This window comes from Hyla sarda, chromosome 3, assembly GCF_029499605.1.
Source record: "Hyla sarda isolate aHylSar1 chromosome 3, aHylSar1.hap1, whole genome shotgun sequence".
Lineage (NCBI taxonomy): Eukaryota > Metazoa > Chordata > Amphibia > Anura > Hylidae > Hyla > Hyla sarda.
In genome coordinates, this window is record NC_079191.1 from 3,846,368 (window position 1) to 3,868,686 (window position 22,319).

The 22,319-nt window shown below is 47.1% G+C and overlaps 55 non-coding genes across 55 annotated transcripts; 40 read left to right on the forward strand and 15 right to left on the reverse strand.

Moving 5' to 3' along the window:
* The first annotated feature begins 296 nt into the window (after positions 1-296).
* On the forward strand, positions 297-368 carry TRNAG-UCC (transfer RNA glycine (anticodon UCC)). Its single transcript has one exon. It is a non-coding gene; the product is annotated as a tRNA-Gly (tRNA).
* A 331-nt stretch (positions 369-699) lies between these two features.
* TRNAA-AGC (transfer RNA alanine (anticodon AGC)) lies at positions 700-772 on the forward strand. Its single transcript has one exon. It is a non-coding gene; the product is annotated as a tRNA-Ala (tRNA).
* Positions 773-864: 92 nt separating this feature from the next.
* TRNAY-GUA (transfer RNA tyrosine (anticodon GUA)) lies at positions 865-951 on the forward strand. Its single transcript is given in 2 exon segments — positions 865-901; positions 916-951. It is a non-coding gene; the product is annotated as a tRNA-Tyr (tRNA).
* A 231-nt stretch (positions 952-1,182) lies between these two features.
* On the reverse strand, positions 1,183-1,256 carry TRNAN-GUU (transfer RNA asparagine (anticodon GUU)). Its single transcript has one exon. It is a non-coding gene; the product is annotated as a tRNA-Asn (tRNA).
* A 451-nt stretch (positions 1,257-1,707) lies between these two features.
* On the forward strand, positions 1,708-1,779 carry TRNAG-UCC (transfer RNA glycine (anticodon UCC)). Its single transcript has one exon. It is a non-coding gene; the product is annotated as a tRNA-Gly (tRNA).
* A 331-nt stretch (positions 1,780-2,110) lies between these two features.
* Positions 2,111-2,183, forward strand: TRNAA-AGC (transfer RNA alanine (anticodon AGC)). Its single transcript has one exon. It is a non-coding gene; the product is annotated as a tRNA-Ala (tRNA).
* Positions 2,184-2,275: 92 nt separating this feature from the next.
* On the forward strand, positions 2,276-2,362 carry TRNAY-GUA (transfer RNA tyrosine (anticodon GUA)). Its single transcript is given in 2 exon segments — positions 2,276-2,312; positions 2,327-2,362. It is a non-coding gene; the product is annotated as a tRNA-Tyr (tRNA).
* A 231-nt stretch (positions 2,363-2,593) lies between these two features.
* On the reverse strand, positions 2,594-2,667 carry TRNAN-GUU (transfer RNA asparagine (anticodon GUU)). The gene has a single exon. It is a non-coding gene; the product is annotated as a tRNA-Asn (tRNA).
* Positions 2,668-3,118: 451 nt separating this feature from the next.
* On the forward strand, positions 3,119-3,190 carry TRNAG-UCC (transfer RNA glycine (anticodon UCC)). Its single transcript has one exon. It is a non-coding gene; the product is annotated as a tRNA-Gly (tRNA).
* A 331-nt stretch (positions 3,191-3,521) lies between these two features.
* On the forward strand, positions 3,522-3,594 carry TRNAA-AGC (transfer RNA alanine (anticodon AGC)). The gene has a single exon. It is a non-coding gene; the product is annotated as a tRNA-Ala (tRNA).
* Positions 3,595-3,686: 92 nt separating this feature from the next.
* On the forward strand, positions 3,687-3,773 carry TRNAY-GUA (transfer RNA tyrosine (anticodon GUA)). The gene is given in 2 exon segments: positions 3,687-3,723; positions 3,738-3,773. It is a non-coding gene; the product is annotated as a tRNA-Tyr (tRNA).
* A 231-nt stretch (positions 3,774-4,004) lies between these two features.
* TRNAN-GUU (transfer RNA asparagine (anticodon GUU)) lies at positions 4,005-4,078 on the reverse strand. The gene has a single exon. It is a non-coding gene; the product is annotated as a tRNA-Asn (tRNA).
* A 451-nt stretch (positions 4,079-4,529) lies between these two features.
* TRNAG-UCC (transfer RNA glycine (anticodon UCC)) lies at positions 4,530-4,601 on the forward strand. Its single transcript has one exon. It is a non-coding gene; the product is annotated as a tRNA-Gly (tRNA).
* Positions 4,602-4,932: 331 nt separating this feature from the next.
* Positions 4,933-5,005, forward strand: TRNAA-AGC (transfer RNA alanine (anticodon AGC)). The gene has a single exon. It is a non-coding gene; the product is annotated as a tRNA-Ala (tRNA).
* A 92-nt stretch (positions 5,006-5,097) lies between these two features.
* Positions 5,098-5,184, forward strand: TRNAY-GUA (transfer RNA tyrosine (anticodon GUA)). Its single transcript is given in 2 exon segments — positions 5,098-5,134; positions 5,149-5,184. It is a non-coding gene; the product is annotated as a tRNA-Tyr (tRNA).
* A 231-nt stretch (positions 5,185-5,415) lies between these two features.
* Positions 5,416-5,489, reverse strand: TRNAN-GUU (transfer RNA asparagine (anticodon GUU)). Its single transcript has one exon. It is a non-coding gene; the product is annotated as a tRNA-Asn (tRNA).
* Positions 5,490-5,940: 451 nt separating this feature from the next.
* TRNAG-UCC (transfer RNA glycine (anticodon UCC)) lies at positions 5,941-6,012 on the forward strand. Its single transcript has one exon. It is a non-coding gene; the product is annotated as a tRNA-Gly (tRNA).
* Positions 6,013-6,821: 809 nt separating this feature from the next.
* Positions 6,822-6,895, reverse strand: TRNAN-GUU (transfer RNA asparagine (anticodon GUU)). The gene has a single exon. It is a non-coding gene; the product is annotated as a tRNA-Asn (tRNA).
* A 451-nt stretch (positions 6,896-7,346) lies between these two features.
* Positions 7,347-7,418, forward strand: TRNAG-UCC (transfer RNA glycine (anticodon UCC)). Its single transcript has one exon. It is a non-coding gene; the product is annotated as a tRNA-Gly (tRNA).
* A 336-nt stretch (positions 7,419-7,754) lies between these two features.
* Positions 7,755-7,827, forward strand: TRNAA-AGC (transfer RNA alanine (anticodon AGC)). The gene has a single exon. It is a non-coding gene; the product is annotated as a tRNA-Ala (tRNA).
* A 92-nt stretch (positions 7,828-7,919) lies between these two features.
* Positions 7,920-8,006, forward strand: TRNAY-GUA (transfer RNA tyrosine (anticodon GUA)). Its single transcript is given in 2 exon segments — positions 7,920-7,956; positions 7,971-8,006. It is a non-coding gene; the product is annotated as a tRNA-Tyr (tRNA).
* Positions 8,007-8,237: 231 nt separating this feature from the next.
* Positions 8,238-8,311, reverse strand: TRNAN-GUU (transfer RNA asparagine (anticodon GUU)). The gene has a single exon. It is a non-coding gene; the product is annotated as a tRNA-Asn (tRNA).
* Positions 8,312-8,771: 460 nt separating this feature from the next.
* Positions 8,772-8,843, forward strand: TRNAG-UCC (transfer RNA glycine (anticodon UCC)). Its single transcript has one exon. It is a non-coding gene; the product is annotated as a tRNA-Gly (tRNA).
* Positions 8,844-9,174: 331 nt separating this feature from the next.
* TRNAA-AGC (transfer RNA alanine (anticodon AGC)) lies at positions 9,175-9,247 on the forward strand. Its single transcript has one exon. It is a non-coding gene; the product is annotated as a tRNA-Ala (tRNA).
* Positions 9,248-9,339: 92 nt separating this feature from the next.
* Positions 9,340-9,426, forward strand: TRNAY-GUA (transfer RNA tyrosine (anticodon GUA)). The gene is given in 2 exon segments: positions 9,340-9,376; positions 9,391-9,426. It is a non-coding gene; the product is annotated as a tRNA-Tyr (tRNA).
* A 231-nt stretch (positions 9,427-9,657) lies between these two features.
* Positions 9,658-9,731, reverse strand: TRNAN-GUU (transfer RNA asparagine (anticodon GUU)). The gene has a single exon. It is a non-coding gene; the product is annotated as a tRNA-Asn (tRNA).
* A 451-nt stretch (positions 9,732-10,182) lies between these two features.
* Positions 10,183-10,254, forward strand: TRNAG-UCC (transfer RNA glycine (anticodon UCC)). The gene has a single exon. It is a non-coding gene; the product is annotated as a tRNA-Gly (tRNA).
* Positions 10,255-10,585: 331 nt separating this feature from the next.
* Positions 10,586-10,658, forward strand: TRNAA-AGC (transfer RNA alanine (anticodon AGC)). Its single transcript has one exon. It is a non-coding gene; the product is annotated as a tRNA-Ala (tRNA).
* A 92-nt stretch (positions 10,659-10,750) lies between these two features.
* On the forward strand, positions 10,751-10,837 carry TRNAY-GUA (transfer RNA tyrosine (anticodon GUA)). The gene is given in 2 exon segments: positions 10,751-10,787; positions 10,802-10,837. It is a non-coding gene; the product is annotated as a tRNA-Tyr (tRNA).
* A 231-nt stretch (positions 10,838-11,068) lies between these two features.
* TRNAN-GUU (transfer RNA asparagine (anticodon GUU)) lies at positions 11,069-11,142 on the reverse strand. Its single transcript has one exon. It is a non-coding gene; the product is annotated as a tRNA-Asn (tRNA).
* A 451-nt stretch (positions 11,143-11,593) lies between these two features.
* TRNAG-UCC (transfer RNA glycine (anticodon UCC)) lies at positions 11,594-11,665 on the forward strand. Its single transcript has one exon. It is a non-coding gene; the product is annotated as a tRNA-Gly (tRNA).
* An 815-nt stretch (positions 11,666-12,480) lies between these two features.
* TRNAN-GUU (transfer RNA asparagine (anticodon GUU)) lies at positions 12,481-12,554 on the reverse strand. The gene has a single exon. It is a non-coding gene; the product is annotated as a tRNA-Asn (tRNA).
* Positions 12,555-13,408: 854 nt separating this feature from the next.
* Positions 13,409-13,481, forward strand: TRNAA-AGC (transfer RNA alanine (anticodon AGC)). The gene has a single exon. It is a non-coding gene; the product is annotated as a tRNA-Ala (tRNA).
* Positions 13,482-13,573: 92 nt separating this feature from the next.
* TRNAY-GUA (transfer RNA tyrosine (anticodon GUA)) lies at positions 13,574-13,660 on the forward strand. Its single transcript is given in 2 exon segments — positions 13,574-13,610; positions 13,625-13,660. It is a non-coding gene; the product is annotated as a tRNA-Tyr (tRNA).
* A 231-nt stretch (positions 13,661-13,891) lies between these two features.
* TRNAN-GUU (transfer RNA asparagine (anticodon GUU)) lies at positions 13,892-13,965 on the reverse strand. The gene has a single exon. It is a non-coding gene; the product is annotated as a tRNA-Asn (tRNA).
* Positions 13,966-14,416: 451 nt separating this feature from the next.
* TRNAG-UCC (transfer RNA glycine (anticodon UCC)) lies at positions 14,417-14,488 on the forward strand. Its single transcript has one exon. It is a non-coding gene; the product is annotated as a tRNA-Gly (tRNA).
* Positions 14,489-14,824: 336 nt separating this feature from the next.
* Positions 14,825-14,897, forward strand: TRNAA-AGC (transfer RNA alanine (anticodon AGC)). Its single transcript has one exon. It is a non-coding gene; the product is annotated as a tRNA-Ala (tRNA).
* A 92-nt stretch (positions 14,898-14,989) lies between these two features.
* Positions 14,990-15,076, forward strand: TRNAY-GUA (transfer RNA tyrosine (anticodon GUA)). Its single transcript is given in 2 exon segments — positions 14,990-15,026; positions 15,041-15,076. It is a non-coding gene; the product is annotated as a tRNA-Tyr (tRNA).
* Positions 15,077-15,307: 231 nt separating this feature from the next.
* Positions 15,308-15,381, reverse strand: TRNAN-GUU (transfer RNA asparagine (anticodon GUU)). Its single transcript has one exon. It is a non-coding gene; the product is annotated as a tRNA-Asn (tRNA).
* Positions 15,382-16,245: 864 nt separating this feature from the next.
* Positions 16,246-16,318, forward strand: TRNAA-AGC (transfer RNA alanine (anticodon AGC)). The gene has a single exon. It is a non-coding gene; the product is annotated as a tRNA-Ala (tRNA).
* A 92-nt stretch (positions 16,319-16,410) lies between these two features.
* On the forward strand, positions 16,411-16,497 carry TRNAY-GUA (transfer RNA tyrosine (anticodon GUA)). The gene is given in 2 exon segments: positions 16,411-16,447; positions 16,462-16,497. It is a non-coding gene; the product is annotated as a tRNA-Tyr (tRNA).
* Positions 16,498-16,728: 231 nt separating this feature from the next.
* Positions 16,729-16,802, reverse strand: TRNAN-GUU (transfer RNA asparagine (anticodon GUU)). The gene has a single exon. It is a non-coding gene; the product is annotated as a tRNA-Asn (tRNA).
* Positions 16,803-17,656: 854 nt separating this feature from the next.
* Positions 17,657-17,729, forward strand: TRNAA-AGC (transfer RNA alanine (anticodon AGC)). Its single transcript has one exon. It is a non-coding gene; the product is annotated as a tRNA-Ala (tRNA).
* Positions 17,730-17,821: 92 nt separating this feature from the next.
* On the forward strand, positions 17,822-17,908 carry TRNAY-GUA (transfer RNA tyrosine (anticodon GUA)). The gene is given in 2 exon segments: positions 17,822-17,858; positions 17,873-17,908. It is a non-coding gene; the product is annotated as a tRNA-Tyr (tRNA).
* A 231-nt stretch (positions 17,909-18,139) lies between these two features.
* Positions 18,140-18,213, reverse strand: TRNAN-GUU (transfer RNA asparagine (anticodon GUU)). The gene has a single exon. It is a non-coding gene; the product is annotated as a tRNA-Asn (tRNA).
* Positions 18,214-18,664: 451 nt separating this feature from the next.
* TRNAG-UCC (transfer RNA glycine (anticodon UCC)) lies at positions 18,665-18,736 on the forward strand. Its single transcript has one exon. It is a non-coding gene; the product is annotated as a tRNA-Gly (tRNA).
* A 331-nt stretch (positions 18,737-19,067) lies between these two features.
* On the forward strand, positions 19,068-19,140 carry TRNAA-AGC (transfer RNA alanine (anticodon AGC)). Its single transcript has one exon. It is a non-coding gene; the product is annotated as a tRNA-Ala (tRNA).
* Positions 19,141-19,232: 92 nt separating this feature from the next.
* On the forward strand, positions 19,233-19,319 carry TRNAY-GUA (transfer RNA tyrosine (anticodon GUA)). Its single transcript is given in 2 exon segments — positions 19,233-19,269; positions 19,284-19,319. It is a non-coding gene; the product is annotated as a tRNA-Tyr (tRNA).
* A 231-nt stretch (positions 19,320-19,550) lies between these two features.
* On the reverse strand, positions 19,551-19,624 carry TRNAN-GUU (transfer RNA asparagine (anticodon GUU)). Its single transcript has one exon. It is a non-coding gene; the product is annotated as a tRNA-Asn (tRNA).
* A 451-nt stretch (positions 19,625-20,075) lies between these two features.
* On the forward strand, positions 20,076-20,147 carry TRNAG-UCC (transfer RNA glycine (anticodon UCC)). The gene has a single exon. It is a non-coding gene; the product is annotated as a tRNA-Gly (tRNA).
* Positions 20,148-20,478: 331 nt separating this feature from the next.
* Positions 20,479-20,551, forward strand: TRNAA-AGC (transfer RNA alanine (anticodon AGC)). Its single transcript has one exon. It is a non-coding gene; the product is annotated as a tRNA-Ala (tRNA).
* Positions 20,552-20,643: 92 nt separating this feature from the next.
* Positions 20,644-20,730, forward strand: TRNAY-GUA (transfer RNA tyrosine (anticodon GUA)). The gene is given in 2 exon segments: positions 20,644-20,680; positions 20,695-20,730. It is a non-coding gene; the product is annotated as a tRNA-Tyr (tRNA).
* Positions 20,731-20,961: 231 nt separating this feature from the next.
* Positions 20,962-21,035, reverse strand: TRNAN-GUU (transfer RNA asparagine (anticodon GUU)). The gene has a single exon. It is a non-coding gene; the product is annotated as a tRNA-Asn (tRNA).
* Positions 21,036-21,889: 854 nt separating this feature from the next.
* TRNAA-AGC (transfer RNA alanine (anticodon AGC)) lies at positions 21,890-21,962 on the forward strand. Its single transcript has one exon. It is a non-coding gene; the product is annotated as a tRNA-Ala (tRNA).
* A 92-nt stretch (positions 21,963-22,054) lies between these two features.
* On the forward strand, positions 22,055-22,141 carry TRNAY-GUA (transfer RNA tyrosine (anticodon GUA)). Its single transcript is given in 2 exon segments — positions 22,055-22,091; positions 22,106-22,141. It is a non-coding gene; the product is annotated as a tRNA-Tyr (tRNA).
* The last annotated feature ends 178 nt before the right edge of the window (positions 22,142-22,319 follow it).

Here is a 22,319-nt window from a genome sequence, read left to right on the forward strand (position 1 = left end):
TATGCTTCTCATCTCCTTTACAGACAGAAGCAGAGTGGCACAGCGGAAGCGTGCTGGGCCCATAACCCAGAGGTCGATGGATCGAAACCATCCTCTGCTAAACAATCAATTTCACTGTTTCCACCATTGTAATTGAGGCAAGTTCGTTTCTAGGCCAACGCATTGTTCCTCTTCTTTGGAGGTGTTTTAAGGTCTTTGTGAACGAATTTTGCTCTTCATGATAGCAGAAGTAGTCAGTCTAAGCCATGCGAATCACAGACGTCACCGACATCACCGACATCACAGCTGTCAAAGAAGCGTTGGTGGTATAGTGGTAAGCATAGCTGCCTTCCAAGCAGTTGACCCGGGTTCGATTCCCGGCCAACGCATTTCTTTCAAGGTTTTGTCACCTGTCTCCTATGCTTGCTCTTTCATGGTAAAAAATTTTGCAGCTAGAAGCACCCTTTCAGCTCCTTACATTACAATGCTCCTCCCATTACAATGCTCCTCCCAAAAGGGTCCCATGGCTCTAGAGCCTCATCTGCTACATAACAACTTTCTTGTCCTAAGTATTAAGCCACGCGAAGCTCTGTAAACATCCCAGTCTTAGTCTTCTAATGTCAAAAATATTTTGACACTTAAAAAAAAAAAAAAAAAAAGTTTCAAACAGTTACAGAGATTGATCAGTGGATTGCATGGCTAAATGCGTGGGTCAGACATGGGGGATTAGCTCAAATGGTAGAGCGCTCGCTTAGCATGCGAGAGGTAGCGGGATCGATGCCCGCATCCTCCAAAAACTTTTTGACTTTTTCAAACATCTTTTTAGCTAATGCTCATGGCACTCTTAGCCAAGCCAAAGAGTTGCACACACCCAGCTTTGCCAATCCTTCGATAGCTCAGCTGGTAGAGCGGAGGACTGTAGTAGAACAATCGGCAATCCTTAGGTCGCTGGTTCGATTCCGGCTCGAAGGACATTTTTTTGGGGGGTATGTTTTCATTTGGGATGTTTCAAGCTGCTGAAACACACACACTTCCGCTGACCCCTACTCTTAACACTAGAAACACCCTTTCCAGAGAGGTCTCCCGTCAACATTGGGACTTTAAAACAGGCACAGAGACCAAGCTTTCAGTTGAGAGCACATCTAAGGCTCGCCAAAGAACCACCTTTAGCTGTGACGTGCAACCAAATCAAAAAGGGGACCTCGTCCCTGGGTGGGCTTGAACCACCAACCTTTCGGTTAACAGCCGAACGCGCTAACCGATTGCGCCACAGAGACAACGGTGCTGCATGCTCGTGACTAGGCACAAGCGAAAACCCAAATGCTGGTCTCCAGGTGGACTTCAGCCCATAACAATCGGCTTTTAAGCTAAACTTGCTGAAACGGCAGAGACCGCCTTCCCGCTAGCAGCTTGACAGAAACCAGAGGGTAGTTATGCTTCTCATCTCCTTTACAGACAGAAGCAGAGTGGCACAGCGGAAGCGTGCTGGGCCCATAACCCAGAGGTCGATGGATCGAAACCATCCTCTGCTAAGCAATCAATTTCACTGTTTCCACTATTGTAATTGAGGCAAGTTCGTTTCTAGGCCAACGCATTGTTCCTCTTCTTTGGAGGTGTTTTAAGGTCTTTGTGAACGAATTTTGCTCTTCATGATAGCAGAAGTAGTCAGTCTAAGCCATGCGAATCACAGACGTCACCGACATCACCGACATCACAGCTGTCACAGAAGCGTTGGTGGTATAGTGGTGAGCATAGCTGCCTTCCAAGCAGTTGACCCGGGTTCGATTCCCGGCCAACGCATTTCTTTCAAGGTTTTGTCACCTGTCTCCTATGCTTGCTCTTTCATGGTAAAAAATTTTGCAGCTAGAAGCACCCTTTCAGCTCCTTACATTACAATGCTCCTCCCATTACAATGCTCCTCCCAAAAGGGTCCCATGGCTCTAGAGCCTCATCTGCTACATAACAACTTTCTTGTCCTAAGTATTAAGCCACGCGAAGCTCTGTAAACATCCCAGTCTTAGTCTTCTAATGTCAAAAATATTTTGACACTTAAAAAAAAAAAAAAAAAAAGTTTCAAACAGTTACAGAGATTGATCAGTGGATTGCGTGGCTAAATGCGTGGGTCAGACATGGGGGATTAGCTCAAATGGTAGAGCGCTCGCTTAGCATGCGAGAGGTAGCGGGATCGATGCCCGCATCCTCCAAAAACTTTTTGACTTTTTCAAACATCTTTTTAGCTAATGCTCATGGCACTCTTAGCCAAGCCAAAGAGTTGCACACACCCAGCTTTGCCAATCCTTCGATAGCTCAGCTGGTAGAGCGGAGGACTGTAGTAGAACAATCGGCAATCCTTAGGTCGCTGGTTCGATTCCGGCTCGAAGGACATTTTTTTGGGGGGTATGTTTTCATTTGGGATGTTTCAAGCTGCTGAAACACACACACTTCCGCTGACCCCTACTCTTAACACTAGAAACACCCTTTCCAGAGAGGTCTCCCGTCAACATTGGGACTTTAAAACAGGCACAGAGACCAAGCTTTCAGTTGAGAGCACATCTAAGGCTCGCCAAAGAACCACCTTTAGCTGTGACGTGCAACCAAATCAAAAAGGGGACCTCGTCCCTGGGTGGGCTTGAACCACCAACCTTTCGGTTAACAGCCGAACGCGCTAACCGATTGCGCCACAGAGACAACGGTGCTGCATGCTCGTGACTAGGCACAAGCGAAAACCCAAAAGCTGGTCTCCAGGTGGACTTCAGCCCATAACAATCGGCTTTTAAGCTAAACTTGCTGAAACGGCAGAGACCGCCTTCCCACTAGCAGCTTGACAGGAACCAGAGGGTAGTTATGCTTCTCATCTCCTTTACAGACAGAAGCAGAGTGGCACAGCGGAAGCGTGCTGGGCCCATAACCCAGAGGTCGATGGATCGAAACCATCCTCTGCTAAACAATCAATTTCACTGTTTCCACCATTGTAATTGAGGCAAGTTCGTTTCTAGGCCAACGCATTGTTCCTCTTCTTTGGAGGTGTTTTAAGGTCTTTGTGAACGAATTTTGCTCTTCATGATAGCAGAAGTAGTCAGTCTAAGCCATGCGAATCACAGACGTCACCGACATCACCGACATCACAGCTGTCAAAGAAGCGTTGGTGGTATAGTGGTAAGCATAGCTGCCTTCCAAGCAGTTGACCCGGGTTCGATTCCCGGCCAACGCATTTCTTTCAAGGTTTTGTCACCTGTCTCCTATGCTTGCTCTTTCATGGTAAAAAATTTTGCAGCTAGAAGCACCCTTTCAGCTCCTTACATTACAATGCTCCTCCCATTACAATGCTCCTCCCAAAAGGGTCCCATGGCTCTAGAGCCTCATCTGCTACATAACAACTTTCTTGTCCTAAGTATTAAGCCACGCGAAGCTCTGTAAACATCCCAGTCTTAGTCTTCTAATGTCAAAAATATTTTGACACTTAAAAAAAAAAAAAAAAAAAGTTTCAAACAGTTACAGAGATTGATCAGTGGATTGCATGGCTAAATGCTTGGGTCAGACATGGGGGATTAGCTCAAATGGTAGAGCGCTCGCTTAGCATGCGAGAGGTAGCGGGATCGATGCCCGCATCCTCCAAAAACTTTTTGACTTTTTCAAACATCTTTTTAGCTAATGCTCATGGCACTCTTAGCCAAGCCAAAGAGTTGCACACACCCAGCTTTGCCAATCCTTCGATAGCTCAGCTGGTAGAGCGGAGGACTGTAGTAGAACAATCGGCAATCCTTAGGTCGCTGGTTCGATTCCGGCTCGAAGGACATTTTTTTGGGGGGTATGTTTTCATTTGGGATGTTTCAAGCTGCTGAAACACACACACTTCCGCTGACCCCTACTCTTAACACTAGAAACACCCTTTCCAGAGAGGTCTCCCGTCAACATTGGGACTTTAAAACAGGCACAGAGACCAAGCTTTCAGTTGAGAGCACATCTAAGGCTCGCCAAAGAACCACCTTTAGCTGTGACGTGCAACCAAATCAAAAAGGGGACCTCGTCCCTGGGTGGGCTTGAACCACCAACCTTTCGGTTAACAGCCGAACGCGCTAACCGATTGCGCCACAGAGACAACGGTGCTGCATGCTCGTGACTAGGCACAAGCGAAAACCCAAATGCTGGTCTCCAGGTGGACTTCAGCCCATAACAATCGGCTTTTAAGCTAAACTTGCTGAAACGGCAGAGACCGCCTTCCCGCTAGCAGCTTGACAGAAACCAGAGGGTAGTTATGCTTCTCATCTCCTTTACAGACAGAAGCAGAGTGGCACAGCGGAAGCGTGCTGGGCCCATAACCCAGAGGTCGATGGATCGAAACCATCCTCTGCTAAGCAATCAATTTCACTGTTTCCACTATTGTAATTGAGGCAAGTTCGTTTCTAGGCCAACGCATTGTTCCTCTTCTTTGGAGGTGTTTTAAGGTCTTTGTGAACGAATTTTGCTCTTCATGATAGCAGAAGTAGTCAGTCTAAGCCATGCGAATCACAGACGTCACCGACATCACCGACATCACAGCTGTCACAGAAGCGTTGGTGGTATAGTGGTGAGCATAGCTGCCTTCCAAGCAGTTGACCCGGGTTCGATTCCCGGCCAACGCATTTCTTTCAAGGTTTTGTCACCTGTCTCCTATGCTTGCTCTTTCATGGTAAAAAATTTTGCAGCTAGAAGCACCCTTTCAGCTCCTTACATTACAATGCTCCTCCCATTACAATGCTCCTCCCAAAAGGGTCCCATGGCTCTAGAGCCTCATCTGCTACATAACAACTTTCTTGTCCTAAGTATTAAGCCACGCGAAGCTCTGTAAACATCCCAGTCTTAGTCTTCTAATGTCAAAAATATTTTGACACTTAAAAAAAAAAAAAAAAAAAGTTTCAAACAGTTACAGAGATTGATCAGTGGATTGCGTGGCTAAATGCGTGGGTCAGACATGGGGGATTAGCTCAAATGGTAGAGCGCTCGCTTAGCATGCGAGAGGTAGCGGGATCGATGCCCGCATCCTCCAAAAACTTTTTGACTTTTTCAAACATCTTTTTAGCTAATGCTCATGGCACTCTTAGCCAAGCCAAAGAGTTGCACACACCCAGCTTTGCCAATCCTTCGATAGCTCAGCTGGTAGAGCGGAGGACTGTAGTAGAACAATCGGCAATCCTTAGGTCGCTGGTTCGATTCTGGCTCGAAGGACATTTTTTTGGGGGGTATGTTTTCATTTGGGATGTTTCAAGCTGCTGAAACACACACACTTCCGCTGACCCCTACTCTTAACACTAGAAACACCCTTTCCAGAGAGGTCTCCCGTCAACATTGGGACTTTACAACAGGCACAGAGACCAAGCTTTCAGTTGAGAGCACATCTAAGGCTCGCCAAAGAACCACCTTTAGCTGTGACGTGCAACCAAATCAAAAAGGGGACCTCGTCCCTGGGTGGGCTTGAACCACCAACCTTTCGGTTAACAGCCGAACGCGCTAACCAATTGCGCCACAGAGACAACGGTGCTGCATGCTCGTGACTAGGCACAAGCGAAAACCCAAATGCTGGTCTCCAGGTGGACTTCAGCCCATAACAATCGGCTTTTAAGCTAAACTTGCTGAAACGGCAGAGACCGCCTTCCCACTAGCAGCTTGACAGGAACCAGAGGGTAGTTATGCTTCTCATCTCCTTTACAGACAGAAGCAGAGTGGCGCAGCGGAAGCGTGCTGGGCCCATAACCCAGAGGTCGATGGATCGAAACCATCCTCTGCTAAGCAATCAATTTCACTGTTTCCACCATTGTAATTGAGGCAAGTTCGTTTCTAGGCCAACGCATTGTTCCTCTTCTTTGGAGGTGTTTTAAGGTCTTTGTGAACGAATTTTGCTCTTCATGATAGCAGAAGTAGTCAGTCTAAGCCATGCGAATCACAGACGTCACCGACATCACCAACATCACAGCTGTCACAGAAGCGTTGGTGGTATAGTGGTAAGCATAGCTGCCTTCCTAGCAGTTGACCCGGGTTCGATTCCCGGCCAACGCATTTCTTTCAAGGTTTTGTCACCTGTCTCCTATGCTTGCTCTTTCATGGTAAAAAATTTTGCAGCTAGAAGCACCCTTTCAGCTCCTTACATTACAATGCTCCTCCCATTACAATGCTCCTCCCAAAAGGGTCCCATGGCTCTAGAGCCTCATCTGCTACATAACAACTTTCTTGTCCTAAGTATTAAGCCACGCGAAGCTCTGTAAACATCCCAGTCTTAGTCTTCTAATGTCAAAAATATTTTGACACTTAAAAAAAAAAAAAAGTTTCAAACAGTTACAGAGATTGATCAGTGGATTGCGTGGCTAAATGCGTGGGTCAGACATGGGGGATTAGCTCAAATGGTAGAGCGCTCGCTTAGCATGCGAGAGGTAGCGGGATCGATGCCTGCATCCTCCAAAAACTTTTTGACTTTTTCAAACATCTTTTTAGCTAATGCTCATGGCACTCTTAGCCAAGCCAAAGAGTTGCACACACCCAGCTTTGCCAATCCTTCGATAGCTCAGCTGGTAGAGCGGAGGACTGTAGTAGAACAATCGGCAATCCTTAGGTCGCTGGTTCGATTCTGGCTTGAAGGACATTTTTTTGGGGGGTATGTTTTCATTTGGGATGTTTCAAGCTGCTGAAACACACACACTTCCGCTGACCCCTACTCTTAACACTAGAAACACCCTTTCCAGAGAGGTCTCCCGTCAACATTGGGACTTTAAAACAGGCACAGAGACCAAGCTTTCAGTTGAGAGCACATCTAAGGCTCGCCAAAGAACCACCTTTAGCTGTGACGTGCAACCAAATCAAAAAGGGGACCTCGTCCCTGGGTGGGCTTGAACCACCAACCTTTCGGTTAACAGCCGAACGCGCTAACCGATTGCGCCACAGAGACAACGGTGCTGCATGCTCGTGACTAGGCACAAGCGAAAACCCAAATGCTGGTCTCCAGGTGGACTTCAGCCCATAACAATCGGCTTTTAAGCTAAACTTGCTGAAACGGCAGAGACCGCCTTCCCACTAGCAGCTTGACAGGAACCAGAGGGTAGTTATGCTTCTCATCTCCTTTACAAACAGAAGCAGAGTGGCGCAGCGGAAGCGTGCTGGGCCCATAACCCAGAGGTCGATGGATCGAAACCATCCTCTGCTAAGCAATCAATTTTACTGTTTCCACCATTGTAATTGAGGCAAGTTCGTTTCTAGGCCAACGCATTGTTCCTCTTCTTTGGAGGTGTTTTAAGGTCTTTGTGAACGAATTTTGCTCTTCATGATAGCAGAAGTAGTCAGTCTAAGCCATGCGAATCACAGACGTCACCGACATCACCGACATCACAGCTGTCACAGAAGCGTTGGTGGTATAGTGGTAAGCATAGCTGCCTTCCTAGCAGTTGACCCGGGTTCGATTCCCGGCCAACGCATTTCTTTCAAGGTTTTGTCACCTGTCTCCTATGCTTGCTCTTTCATGGTAAAAAATTTTGCAGCTAGAAGCACCCTTTCAGCTCCTTACATTACAATGCTCCTCCCATTACAATGCTCCTCCCAAAAGGGTCCCATGGCTCTAGAGCCTCATCTGCTACATAACAACTTTCTTGTCCTAAGTATTAAGCCACGCGAAGCTCTGTAAACATCCCAGTCTTAGTGTTCTAATGTCAAAAATATTTTGACACTTAAAAAAAAAAAAAAAAAAAAAAAAGTTTCAAACAGTTACAGAGATTGATCAGTGGATTGCGTGGCTAAATGCGTGGGTCAGACATGGGGGATTAGCTCAAATGGTAGAGCGCTCGCTTAGCATGCGAGAGGTAGCGGGATCGATGCCCGCATCCTCCAAAAACTTTTTGACTTTTTCAAACATCTTTTTAGCTAATGCTCATGGCACTCTTAGCCAAGCCAAAGAGTTGCACACACCCAGCTTTGCCAATCCTTCGATAGCTCAGCTGGTAGAGCGGAGGACTGTAGTAGAACAATCGGCAATCCTTAGGTCGCTGGTTCGATTCCGGCTCGAAGGACATTTTTTTGGGGGGTATGTTTTCATTTGGGATGTTTCAAGCTGCTGAAACACACACACTTCCGCTGACCCCTACTCTTAACACTAGAAACACCCTTTCCAGAGAGGTCTCCCGTCAACATTGGGACTTTAAAACAGGCACAGAGACCAAGCTTTCAGTTGAGAGCACATCTAAGGCTCGCCAAAGAACCACCTTTAGCTGTGACGTGCAACCAAATCAAAAAGGGGACCTCGTCCCTGGGTGGGCTTGAACCACCAACCTTTCGGTTAACAGCCGAACGCGCTAACCGATTGCGCCACAGAGACAACGGTGCTGCATGCTCGTGACTAGGCACAAGCGAAAACCCAAATGCTGGTCTCCAGGTGGACTTCAGCCCATAACAATCGGCTTTTAAGCTAAACTTGCTGAAACGGCAGAGACCGCCTTCCCACTAGCAGCTTGACAGGAACCAGAGGGTAGTTATGCTTCTCATCTCCTTTACAGACAGAAGCAGAGTGGCACAGCGGAAGCGTGCTGGGCCCATAACCCAGAGGTCGATGGATCGAAACCATCCTCTGCTAAACAATCAATTTCACTGTTTCCACCATTGTAATTGAGGCAAGTTCGTTTCTAGGCCAACGCATTGTTCCTCTTCTTTGGAGGTGTTTTAAGGTCTTTGTGAACGAATTTTGCTCTTCATGATAGCAGAAGTAGTCAGTCTAAGCCATGCGAATCACAGACGTCACCGACATCACCGACATCACCGACATCACAGCTGTCAAAGAAGCGTTGGTGGTATAGTGGTAAGCATAGCTGCCTTCCAAGCAGTTGACCCGGGTTCGATTCCCGGCCAACGCATTTCTTTCAAGGTTTTGTCACCTGTCTCCTATGCTTGCTCTTTCATGGTAAAAAATTTTGCAGCTAGAAGCACCCTTTCAGCTCCTTACATTACAATGCTCCTCCCATTACAATGCTCCTCCCAAAAGGGTCCCATGGCTCTAGAGCCTCATCTGCTACATAACAACTTTCTTGTCCTAAGTATTAAGCCACGCGAAGCTCTGTAAACATCCCAGTCTTAGTCTTCTAATGTCAAAAATATTTTGACACTTAAAAAAAAAAAAAAAAAAAGTTTCAAACAGTTACAGAGATTGATCAGTGGATTGCATGGCTAAATGCGTGGGTCAGACATGGGGGATTAGCTCAAATGGTAGAGCGCTCGCTTAGCATGCGAGAGGTAGCGGGATCGATGCCCGCATCCTCCAAAAACTTTTTGACTTTTTCAAACATCTTTTTAGCTAATGCTCATGGCACTCTTAGCCAAGCCAAAGAGTTGCACACACCCAGCTTTGCCAATCCTTCGATAGCTCAGCTGGTAGAGCGGAGGACTGTAGTAGAACAATCGGCAATCCTTAGGTCGCTGGTTCGATTCCGGCTCGAAGGACATTTTTTTGGGGGGTATGTTTTCATTTGGGATGTTTCAAGCTGCTGAAACACACACACTTCCGCTGACCCCTACTCTTAACACTAGAAACACCCTTTCCAGAGAGGTCTCCCGTCAACATTGGGACTTTAAAACAGGCACAGAGACCAAGCTTTCAGTTGAGAGCACATCTAAGGCTCGCCAAAGAACCACCTTTAGCTGTGACGTGCAACCAAATCAAAAAGGGGACCTCGTCCCTGGGTGGGCTTGAACCACCAACCTTTCGGTTAACAGCCGAACGCGCTAACCGATTGCGCCACAGAGACAACGGTGCTGCATGCTCGTGACTAGGCACAAGCGAAAACCCAAATGCTGGTCTCCAGGTGGACTTCAGCCCATAACAATCGGCTTTTAAGCTAAACTTGCTGAAACGGCAGAGACCGCCTTCCCGCTAGCAGCTTGACAGAAACCAGAGGGTAGTTATGCTTCTCATCTCCTTTACAGACAGAAGCAGAGTGGCACAGCGGAAGCGTGCTGGGCCCATAACCCAGAGGTCGATGGATCGAAACCATCCTCTGCTAAGCAATCAATTTCACTGTTTCCACTATTGTAATTGAGGCAAGTTCGTTTCTAGGCCAACGCATTGTTCCTCTTCTTTGGAGGTGTTTTAAGGTCTTTGTGAACGAATTTTGCTCTTCATGATAGCAGAAGTAGTCAGTCTAAGCCATGCGAATCACAGACGTCACCGACATCACCGACATCACAGCTGTCACAGAAGCGTTGGTGGTATAGTGGTGAGCATAGCTGCCTTCCAAGCAGTTGACCCGGGTTCGATTCCCGGCCAACGCATTTCTTTCAAGGTTTTGTCACCTGTCTCCTATGCTTGCTCTTTCATGGTAAAAAATTTTGCAGCTAGAAGCACCCTTTCAGCTCCTTACATTACAATGCTCCTCCCATTACAATGCTCCTCCCAAAAGGGTCCCATGGCTCTAGAGCCTCATCTGCTACATAACAACTTTCTTGTCCTAAGTATTAAGCCACGCGAAGCTCTGTAAACATCCCAGTCTTAGTCTTCTAATGTCAAAAATATTTTGACACTTAAAAAAAAAAAAAAAAAAAGTTTCAAACAGTTACAGAGATTGATCAGTGGATTGCGTGGCTAAATGCGTGGGTCAGACATGGGGGATTAGCTCAAATGGTAGAGCGCTCGCTTAGCATGCGAGAGGTAGCGGGATCGATGCCCGCATCCTCCAAAAACTTTTTGACTTTTTCAAACATCTTTTTAGCTAATGCTCATGGCACTCTTAGCCAAGCCAAAGAGTTGCACACACCCAGCTTTGCCAATCCTTCGATAGCTCAGCTGGTAGAGCGGAGGACTGTAGTAGAACAATCGGCAATCCTTAGGTCGCTGGTTCGATTCTGGCTCGAAGGACATTTTTTTGGGGGGTATGTTTTCATTTGGGATGTTTCAAGCTGCTGAAACACACACACTTCCGCTGACCCCTACTCTTAACACTAGAAACACCCTTTCCAGAGAGGTCTCCCGTCAACATTGGGACTTTACAACAGGCACAGAGACCAAGCTTTCAGTTGAGAGCACATCTAAGGCTCGCCAAAGAACCACCTTTAGCTGTGACGTGCAACCAAATCAAAAAGGGGACCTCGTCCCTGGGTGGGCTTGAACCACCAACCTTTCGGTTAACAGCCGAACGCGCTAACCAATTGCGCCACAGAGACAACGGTGCTGCATGCTCGTGACTAGGCACAAGCGAAAACCCAAATGCTGGTCTCCAGGTGGACTTCAGCCCATAACAATCGGCTTTTAAGCTAAACTTGCTGAAACGGCAGAGACCGCCTTCCCACTAGCAGCTTGACAGGAACCAGAGGGTAGTTATGCTTCTCATCTCCTTTACAGACAGAAGCAGAGTGGCGCAGCGGAAGCGTGCTGGGCCCATAACCCAGAGGTCGATGGATCGAAACCATCCTCTGCTAAGCAATCAATTTCACTGTTTCCACCATTGTAATTGAGGCAAGTTCGTTTCTAGGCCAACGCATTGTTCCTCTTCTTTGGAGGTGTTTTAAGGTCTTTGTGAACGAATTTTGCTCTTCATGATAGCAGAAGTAGTCAGTCTAAGCCATGCGAATCACAGACGTCACCGACATCACCAACATCACAGCTGTCACAGAAGCGTTGGTGGTATAGTGGTAAGCATAGCTGCCTTCCTAGCAGTTGACCCGGGTTCGATTCCCGGCCAACGCATTTCTTTCAAGGTTTTGTCACCTGTCTCCTATGCTTGCTCTTTCATGGTAAAAAATTTTGCAGCTAGAAGCACCCTTTCAGCTCCTTACATTACAATGCTCCTCCCATTACAATGCTCCTCCCAAAAGGGTCCCATGGCTCTAGAGCCTCATCTGCTACATAACAACTTTCTTGTCCTAAGTATTAAGCCACGCGAAGCTCTGTAAACATCCCAGTCTTAGTCTTCTAATGTCAAAAATATTTTGACACTTAAAAAAAAAAAAAAAAAAAAGTTTCAAACAGTTACAGAGATTGATCAGTGGATTGCGTGGCTAAATGCGTGGGTCAGACATGGGGGATTAGCTCAAATGGTAGAGCGCTCGCTTAGCATGCGAGAGGTAGCGGGATCGATGCCTGCATCCTCCAAAAACTTTTTGACTTTTTCAAACATCTTTTTAGCTAATGCTCATGGCACTCTTAGCCAAGCCAAAGAGTTGCACACACCCAGCTTTGCCAATCCTTCGATAGCTCAGCTGGTAGAGCGGAGGACTGTAGTAGAACAATCGGCAATCCTTAGGTCGCTGGTTCGATTCTGGCTTGAAGGACATTTTTTTGGGGGGTATGTTTTCATTTGGGATGTTTCAAGCTGCTGAAACACACACACTTCCGCTGACCCCTACTCTTAACACTAGAAACACCCTTTCCAGAGAGGTCTCCCGTCAACATTGGGACTTTAAAACAGGCACAGAGACCAAGCTTTCAGTTGAGAGCACATCTAAGGCTCGCCAAAGAACCACCTTTAGCTGTGACGTGCAACCAAATCAAAAAGGGGACCTCGTCCCTGGGTGGGCTTGAACCACCAACCTTTCGGTTAACAGCCGAACGCGCTAACCGATTGCGCCACAGAGACAACGGTGCTGCATGCTCGTGACTAGGCACAAGCGAAAACCCAAATGCTGGTCTCCAGGTGGACTTCAGCCCATAACAATCGGCTTTTAAGCTAAACTTGCTGAAACGGCAGAGACCGCCTTCCCGCTAGCAGCTTGACAGAAACCAGAGGGTAGTTATGCTTCTCATCTCCTTTACAGACAGAAGCAGAGTGGCGCAGCGGAAGCATGCTGGGCCCATAACCCAGAGGTCGATGGATCGAAACCATCCTCTGCTAAGCAATCAATTTTACTGTTTCCACCATTGTAATTGAGGCAAGTTCGTTTCTAGGCCAACGCATTGTTCCTCTTCTTTGGAGGTGTTTTAAGGTCTTTGTGAACGAATTTTGCTCTTCATGATAGCAGAAGTAGTCAGTCTAAGCCATGCGAATCACAGACGTCACCGACATCACCGACATCACAGCTGTCACAGAAGCGTTGGTGGTATAGTGGTAAGCATACCTGCCTTCCAAGCAGTTGACCCGGGTTCGATTCCCGGCCAACGCATTTCTTTCAAGGTTTTGTCACCTGTCTCCTATGCTTGCTCTTTCATGGTAAAAAATTTTGCAGCTAGAAGCACCCTTTCAGCTCCTTACATTACAATGCTCCTCCCATTACAATGCTCCTCCCAAAAGGGTCCCATGGCTCTAGAGCCTCATCTGCTACATAACAACTTTCTTGTCCTAAGTATTAAGCCACGCGAAGCTCTGTAAACATCCCAGTCTTAGTCTTCTAATGTCAAAAATATTTTGACACTTAAAAAAAAAAAAAAAAAAAGTTTCAAACAGTTACAGAGATTGATCAGTGGATTGCGTGGCTAAATGCGTGGGTCAGACATGGGGGATTAGCTCAAATGGTAGAGCGCTCGCTTAGCATGCGAGAGGTAGCGGGATCGATGCCCGCATCCTCCAAAAACTTTTTGACTTTTTCAAACATCTTTTTAGCTAATGCTCATGGCACTCTTAGCCAAGCCAAAGAGTTGCACACACCCAGCTTTGCCAATCCTTCGATAGCTCAGCTGGTAGAGCGGAGGACTGTAGTAGAACAATCGGCAATCCTTAGGTCGCTGGTTCGATTCTGGCTCGAAGGACATTTTTTTGGGGGGTATGTTTTCATTTGGGATGTTTCAAGCTGCTGAAACACACACACTTCCGCTGACCCCTACTCTTAACACTAGAAACACCCTTTCCAGAGAGGTCTCCCGTCAACATTGGGACTTTAAAACAGGCACAGAGACCAAGCTTTCAGTTGAGAGCACATCTAAGGCTCGCCAAAGAACCACCTTTAGCTGTGACGTGCAACCAAATCAAAAAGGGGACCTCGTCCCTGGGTGGGCTTGAACCACCAACCTTTCGGTTAACAGCCGAACGCGCTAACCGATTGCGCCACAGAGACAACGGTGCTGCATGCTCGTGACTAGGCACAAGCGAAAACCCAAATGCTGGTCTCCAGGTGGACTTCAGCCCATAACAATCGGCTTTTAAGCTAAACTTGCTGAAACGGCAGAGACCGCCTTCCCGCTAGCAGCTTGACAGAAACCAGAGGGTAGTTATGCTTCTCATCTCCTTTACAGACAGAAGCAGAGTGGCGCAGCGGAAGCGTGCTGGGCCCATAACCCAGAGGTCGATGGATCGAAACCATCCTCTGCTAAGCAATCAATTTTACTGTTTCCACCATTGTAATTGAGGCAAGTTCGTTTCTAGGCCAACGCATTGTTCCTCTTCTTTGGAGGTGTTTTAAGGTCTTTGTGAACGAATTTTGCTCTTCATGATAGCAGAAGTAGTCAGTCTAAGCCATGCGAATCACAGACGTCACCGACATCACCGACATCACAGCTGTCACAGAAGCGTTGGTGGTATAGTGGTAAGCATAGCTGCCTTCCAAGCAGTTGACCCGGGTTCGATTCCCGGCCAACGCATTTCTTTCAAGGTTTTGTCACCTGTCTCCTATGCTTGCTCTTTCATGGTAAAAAATTTTGCAGCTAGAAGCACCCTTTCAGCTCCTTACATTACAATGCTCCTCCCATTACAATGCTCCTCCCAAAAGGGTCCCATGGCTCTAGAGCCTCATCTGCTACATAACAACTTTCTTGTCCTAAGTATTAAGCCACGCGAAGCTCTGTAAACATCCCAGTCTTAGTGTTCTAATGTCAAAAATATTTTGACACTTAAAAAAAAAAAAAAAAAAAAAAAAGTTTCAAACAGTTACAGAGATTGATCAGTGGATTGCGTGGCTAAATGCGTGGGTCAGACATGGGGGATTAGCTCAAATGGTAGAGCGCTCGCTTAGCATGCGAGAGGTAGCGGGATCGATGCCCGCATCCTCCAAAAACTTTTTGACTTTTTCAAACATCTTTTTAGCTAATGCTCATGGCACTCTTAGCCAAGCCAAAGAGTTGCACACACCCAGCTTTGCCAATCCTTCGATAGCTCAGCTGGTAGAGTGGAGGACTGTAGTAGAACAATCGGCAATCCTTAGGTCGCTGGTTCGATTCCGGCTCGAAGGACATTTTTTTGGGGGGTATGTTTTCATTTGGGATGTTTCAAGCTGCTGAAACACACACACTTCCGCTGACCCCTACTCTTAACACTAGAAACACCCTTTCCAGAGAGGTCTCCCGTCAACATTGGGACTTTAAAACAGGCACAGAGACCAAGCTTTCAGTTGAGAGCACATCTAAGGCTCGCCAAAGAACCACCTTTAGCTGTGACGTGCAACCAAATCAAAAAGGGGACCTCGTCCCTGGGTGGGCTTGAACCACCAACCTTTCGGTTAACAGCCGAACGCGCTAACCGATTGCGCCACAGAGACAACGGTGCTGCATGCTCGTGACTAGGCACAAGCGAAAATCCAAATGCTGGTCTCCAGGTGGACTTCAGCCCATAACAATCGGCTTTTAAGCTAAACTTGCTGAAACGGCAGAGACCGCCTTCCCGCTAGCAGCTTGACAGAAACCAGAGGGTAGTTATGCTTCTCATCTCCTTTACAGACAGAAGCAGAGTGGTGCAGCGGAAGCGTGCTGGGCCCATAACCCAGAGGTCGATGGATCGAAACCATCCTCTGCTAAGCAATCAATTTTACTGTTTCCACCATTGTAATTGAGGCAAGTTCGTTTCTAGGCCAACGCATTGTTCCTCTTCTTTGGAGGTGTTTTATGGTCTTTGTGAACGAATTTTGCTCTTCATGATAGCAGAAGTAGTCAGTCTAAGCCATGCGAATCACAGACGTCACCGACATCACCGACATCACAGCTGTCACAGAAGCGTTGGTGGTATAGTGGTAAGCATAGCTGCCGTCCAAGCAGTTGACCCGGGTTCGATTCCCGGCCAACGCATTTCTTTCAAGGTTTTTTCACCTGTCTCCTATGCTTGCTCTTTCATGGTAAAAAATTTTGCAGCTTGAAGCACCCTTTCAGCTCCTTACATTACAATGCTCCTCCCATTACAATGCTCCTCCCAAAAGGGTCCCATGGCTCTAGAGCCTCATCTGCTACATAACAACTTTCTTGTCCTAAGTATTAAGCCACGCGAAGCTCTGTAAACATCCCAGTCTTAGTCTTCTAATGTCAAAAATATTTTGACACTTAAAAAAAAAAAAAAAAAAAAAAAAAAAAAGTTTCAAACAGTTACAGAGATTGATCAGTGGATTGCGTGGCTAAATGCGTGGGTCAGACATGGGGGATTAGCTCAAATGGTAGAGCGCTCGCTTAGCATGCGAGAGGTAGCGGGATCGATGCCCGCATCCTCCAAAAACTTTTTGACTTTTTCAAACATCTTTTTAGCTAATGCTCATGGCACTCTTAGCCAAGCCAAAGAGTTGCACACACCCAGCTTTGCCAATCCTTCGATAGCTCAGCTGGTAGAGCGGAGGACTGTAGTAGAACAATCGGCAATCCTTAGGTCGCTGGTTCGATTCCGGCTCGAAGGACATTTTTTTGGGGGGTATGTTTTCATTTGGGATGTTTCAAGCTGCTGAAACACACACACTTCCGCTGACCCCTACTCTTAACACTAGAAACACCCTTTCCAGAGAGGTCTCCCGTCAACATTGGGACTTTAAAACAGGCACAGAGACCAAGCTTTCAGTTGAGAGCACATCTAAGGCTCGCCAAAGAACCACCTTTAGCTGTGACGTGCAACCAAATCAAAAAGGGGACCTCGTCCCTGGGTGGGCTTGAACCACCAACCTTTCGGTTAACAGCCGAACGCGCTAACCGATTGCGCCACAGAGACAACGGTGCTGCATGCTCGTGACTAGGCACAAGCGAAAACCCAAATGCTGGTCTCCAGGTGGACTTCAGCCCATAACAATCGGCTTTTAAGCTAAACTTGCTGAAACGGCAGAGACCGCCTTCCCACTAGCAGCTTGACAGGAACCAGAGGGTAGTTATGCTTCTCATCTCCTTTACAGACAGAAGCAGAGTGGCGCAGCGGAAGCGTGCTGGGCCCATAACCCAGAGGTCGATGGATCGAAACCATCCTCTGCTAAGCAATCAATTTCACTGTTTCCACCATTGTAATTGAGGCAAGTTCGTTTCTAGGCCAACGCATTGTTCCTCTTCTTTGGAGGTGTTTTAAGGTCTTTGTGAACGAATTTTGCTCTTCATGATAGCAGAAGTAGTCAGTCTAAGCCATGCGAATCACAGACGTCACCGACATCACCGACATCACAGCTGTCAAAGAAGCGTTGGTGGTATAGTGGTAAGCATAGCTGCCGTCCAAGCAGTTGACCCGGGTTCGATTCCCGGCCAACGCATTTCTTTCAAGGTTTTGTCACCTGTCTCCTATGCTTGCTCTTTCATGGTAAAAAATTTTGCAGCTTGAAGCACCCTTTCAGCTCCTTACATTACAATGCTCCTCCCATTACAATGCTCCTCCCAAAAGGGTCCCATGGCTCTAGAGCCTCATCTGCTACATAACAACTTTCTTGTCCTAAGTATTAAGCCACGCGAAGCTCTGTAAACATCCCAGTCTTAGTCTTCTAATGTCAAAAATATTTTGACACTTAAAAAAAAAAAAAAAAAAAGTTTCAAACAGTTACAGAGATTGATCAGTGGATTGCGTGGCTAAATGCGTGGGTCAGACATGGGGGATTAGCTCAAATGGTAGAGCGCTCGCTTAGCATGCGAGAGGTAGCGGGATCGATGCCCGCATCCTCCAAAAACTTTTTGACTTTTTCAAACATCTTTTTAGCTAATGCTCATGGCACTCTTAGCCAAGCCAAAGAGTTGCACACACCCAGCTTTGCCAATCCTTCGATAGCTCAGCTGGTAGAGCGGAGGACTGTAGTAGAACAATCGGCAATCCTTAGGTCGCTGGTTCGATTCCGGCTCGAAGGACATTTTTTTGGGGGGTATGTTTTCATTTGGGATGTTTCAAGCTGCTGAAACACACACACTTCCACTGACCCCTACTCTTAACACTAGAAACACCCTTTCCAGAGAGGTCTCCCGTCAACATTGGGACTTTAAAACAGGCACAGAGACCAAGCTTTCAGTTGAGAGCACATCTAAGGCTCGCCAAAGAACCACCTTTAGCTGTGACGTGCAACCAAATCAAAAAGGGGACCTCGTCCCTGGGTGGGCTTGAACCACCAACCTTTCGGTTAACAGCCGAACGCGCTAACCGATTGCGCCACAGAGACAACGGTGCTGCATGCTCGTGACTAGGCACAAGCGAAAACCCAAATGCTGGTCTCCAGGTGGACTTCAGCCCATAACAATCGGCTTTTAAGCTAAACTTGCTGAAACGGCAGAGACCGCCTTCCCACTAGCAGCTTGACAGGAACCAGAGGGTAGTTATGCTTCTCATCTCCTTTACAGACAGAAGCAGAGTGGCGCAGCGGAAGCGTGCTGGGCCCATAACCCAGAGGTCGATGGATCGAAACCATCCTCTGCTAAGCAATCAATTTCACTGTTTCCACCATTGTAATTGAGGCAAGTTCGTTTCTAGGCCAACGCATTGTTCCTCTTCTTTGGAGGTGTTTTAAGGTCTTTGTGAACGAATTTTGCTCTTCATGATAGCAGAAGTAGTCAGTCTAAGCCATGCGAATCACAGACGTCACCGACATCACCGACATCACAGCTGTCAAAGAAGCGTTGGTGGTATAGTGGTAAGCATAGCTGCCTTCCAAGCAGTTGACCCGGGTTCGATTCCCGGCCAACGCATTTCTTTCAAGGTTTTGTCACCTGTCTCCTATGCTTGCTCTTTCATGGTAAAAAATTTTGCAGCTAGAAGCACCCTTTCAGCTCCTTACATTACAATGCTCCTCCCATTACAATGCTCCTCCCAAAAGGGTCCCATGGCTCTAGAGCCTCATCTGCTACATAACAACTTTCTTGTCCTAAGTATTAAGCCACGCGAAGCTCTGTAAACATCCCAGTCTTAGTCTTCTAATGTCAAAAATATTTTGACACTTAAAAAAAAAAAAAAAAAAAGTTTCAAACAGTTACAGAGATTGATCAGTGGATTGCGTGGCTAAATGCGTGGGTCAGACATGGGGGATTAGCTCAAATGGTAGAGCGCTCGCTTAGCATGCGAGAGGTAGCGGGATCGATGCCCGCATCCTCCAAAAACTTTTTGACTTTTTCAAACATCTTTTTAGCTAATGCTCATGGCACTCTTAGCCAAGCCAAAGAGTTGCACACACCCAGCTTTGCCAATCCTTCGATAGCTCAGCTGGTAGAGCGGAGGACTGTAGTAGAACAATCGGCAATCCTTAGGTCGCTGGTTCGATTCCGGCTCGAAGGACATTTTTTTGGGGGGTATGTTTTCATTTGGGATGTTTCAAGCTGCTGAAACACACACACTTCCGCTGACCCCTACTCTTAACACTAGAAACACCCTTTCCAGAGAGGTCTCCCGTCAACATTGGGACTTTAAAACAGGCACAGAGACCAAGCTTTCAGTTGAGAGCACATCTAAGGCTCGCCAAAGAACCACCTTTAGCTGTGACGTGCAACCAAATCAAAAAGGGGACCTCGTCCCTGGGTGGGCTTGAACCACCAACCTTTCGGTTAACAGCCGAACGCGCTAACCGATTGCGCCACAGAGACAACGGTGCTGCATGCTCGTGACTAGGCACAAGCGAAAACCCAAATGCTGGTCTCCAGGTGGACTTCAGCCCATAACAATCGGCTTTTAAGCTAAACTTGCTGAAACGGCAGAGACCGCCTTCCCACTAGCAGCTTGACAGGAACCAGAGGGTAGTTATGCTTCTCATCTCCTTTACAGACAGAAGCAGAGTGGCGCAGCGGAAGCGTGCTGGGCCCATAACCCAGAGGTCGATGGATCGAAACCATCCTCTGCTAAGCAATCAATTTCACTGTTTCCACCATTGTAATTGAGGCAAGTTCGTTTCTAGGCCAACGCATTGTTCCTCTTCTTTGGAGGTGTTTTAAGGTCTTTGTGAACGAATTTTGCTCTTCATGATAGCAGAAGTAGTCAGTCTAAGCCATGCGAATCACAGACGTCACCGACATCACCGACATCACAGCTGTCAAAGAAGCGTTGGTGGTATAGTGGTAAGCATAGCTGCCTTCCAAGCAGTTGACCCGGGTTCGATTCCCGGCCAACGCATTTCTTTCAAGGTTTTGTCACCTGTCTCCTATGCTTGCTCTTTCATGGTAAAAAATTTTGCAGCTAGAAGCACCCTTTCAGCTCCTTACATTACAATGCTCCTCCCATTACAATGCTCCTCCCAAAAGGGTCCCATGGCTCTAGAGCCTCATCTGCTACATAACAACTTTCTTGTCCTAAGTATTAAGCCACGCGAAGCTCTGTAAACATCCCAGTCTTAGTCTTCTAATGTCAAAAATATTTTGACACTTAAAAAAAAAAAAAAAAAAAGTTTCAAACAGTTACAGAGATTGATCAGTGGATTGCGTGGCTAAATGCGTGGGTCAGACATGGGGGATTAGCTCAAATGGTAGAGCGCTCGCTTAGCATGCGAGAGGTAGCGGGATCGATGCCCGCATCCTCCAAAAACTTTTTGACTTTTTCAAACATCTTTTTAGCTAATGCTCATGGCACTCTTAGCCAAGCCAAAGAGTTGCACACACCCAGCTTTGCCAATCCTTCGATAGCTCAGCTGGTAGAGCGGAGGACTGTAGTAGAACAATCGGCAATCCTTAGGTCGCTGGTTCGATTCCGGCTCGAAGGACATTTTTTTGGGGGGTATGTTTTCATTTGGGATGTTTCAAGCTGCTGAAACACACACACTTCCGCTGACCCCTACTCTTAACACTAGAAACACCCTTTCCAGAGAGGTCTCCCGTCAACATTGGGACTTTAAAACAGGCACAGAGACCAAGCTTTCAGTTGAGAGCACATCTAAGGCTCGCCAAAGAACCACCTTTAGCTGTGACGTGCAACCAAATCAAAAAGGGGACCTCGTCCCTGGGTGGGCTTGAACCACCAACCTTTCGGTTAACAGCCGAACGCGCTAACCGATTGCGCCACAGAGACAACGGTGCTGCATGCTCGTGACTAGGCACAAGCGAAAACCCAAATGCTGGTCTCCAGGTGGACTTCAGCCCATAACAATCGGCTTTTAAGCTAAACTTGCTGAAACGGCAGAGACCGCCTTCCCACTAGCAGCTTGACAGGAACCAGAGGGTAGTTATGCTTCTCATCTCCTTTACAGACAGAAGCAGAGTGGCGCAGCGGAAGCGTGCTGGGCCCATAACCCAGAGGTCGATGGATCGAAACCATCCTCTGCTAAGCAATCAATTTCACTGTTTCCACCATTGTAATTGAGGCAAGTTCGTTTCTAGGCCAACGCATTGTTCCTCTTCTTTGGAGGTGTTTTAAGGTCTTTGTGAACGAATTTTGCTCTTCATGATAGCAGAAGTAGTCAGTCTAAGCCATGCGAATCACAGACGTCACCGACATCACCGACATCACAGCTGTCAAAGAAGCGTTGGTGGTATAGTGGTAAGCATAGCTGCCGTCCAAGCAGTTGACCCGGGTTCGATTCCCGGCCAACGCATTTCTTTCAAGGTTTTGTCACCTGTCTCCTATGCTTGCTCTTTCATGGTAAAAAATTTTGCAGCTTGAAGCACCCTTTCAGCTCCTTACATTACAATGCTCCTCCCATTACAATGCTCCTCCCAAAAGGGTCCCATGGCTCTAGAGCCTCATCTGCTACATAACAACTTTCTTGTCCTAAGTATTAAGCCACGCGAAGCTCTGTAAACATCCCAGTCTTAGTCTTCTAATGTCAAAAATATTTTGACACTTAAAAAAAAAAAAAAAAAAAGTTTCAAACAGTTACAGAGATTGATCAGTGGATTGCGTGGCTAAATGCGTGGGTCAGACATGGGGGATTAGCTCAAATGGTAGAGCGCTCGCTTAGCATGCGAGAGGTAGCGGGATCGATGCCCGCATCCTCCAAAAACTTTTTGACTTTTTCAAACATCTTTTTAGCTAATGCTCATGGCACTCTTAGCCAAGCCAAAGAGTTGCACACACCCAGCTTTGCCAATCCTTCGATAGCTCAGCTGGTAGAGCGGAGGACTGTAGTAGAACAATCGGCAATCCTTAGGTCGCTGGTTCGATTCCGGCTCGAAGGACATTTTTTTGGGGGGTATGTTTTCATTTGGGATGTTTCAAGCTGCTGAAACACACACACTTCCACTGACCCCTACTCTTAACACTAGAAACACCCTTTCCAGAGAGGTCTCCCGTCAACATTGGGACTTTAAAACAGGCACAGAGACCAAGCTTTCAGTTGAGAGCACATCTAAGGCT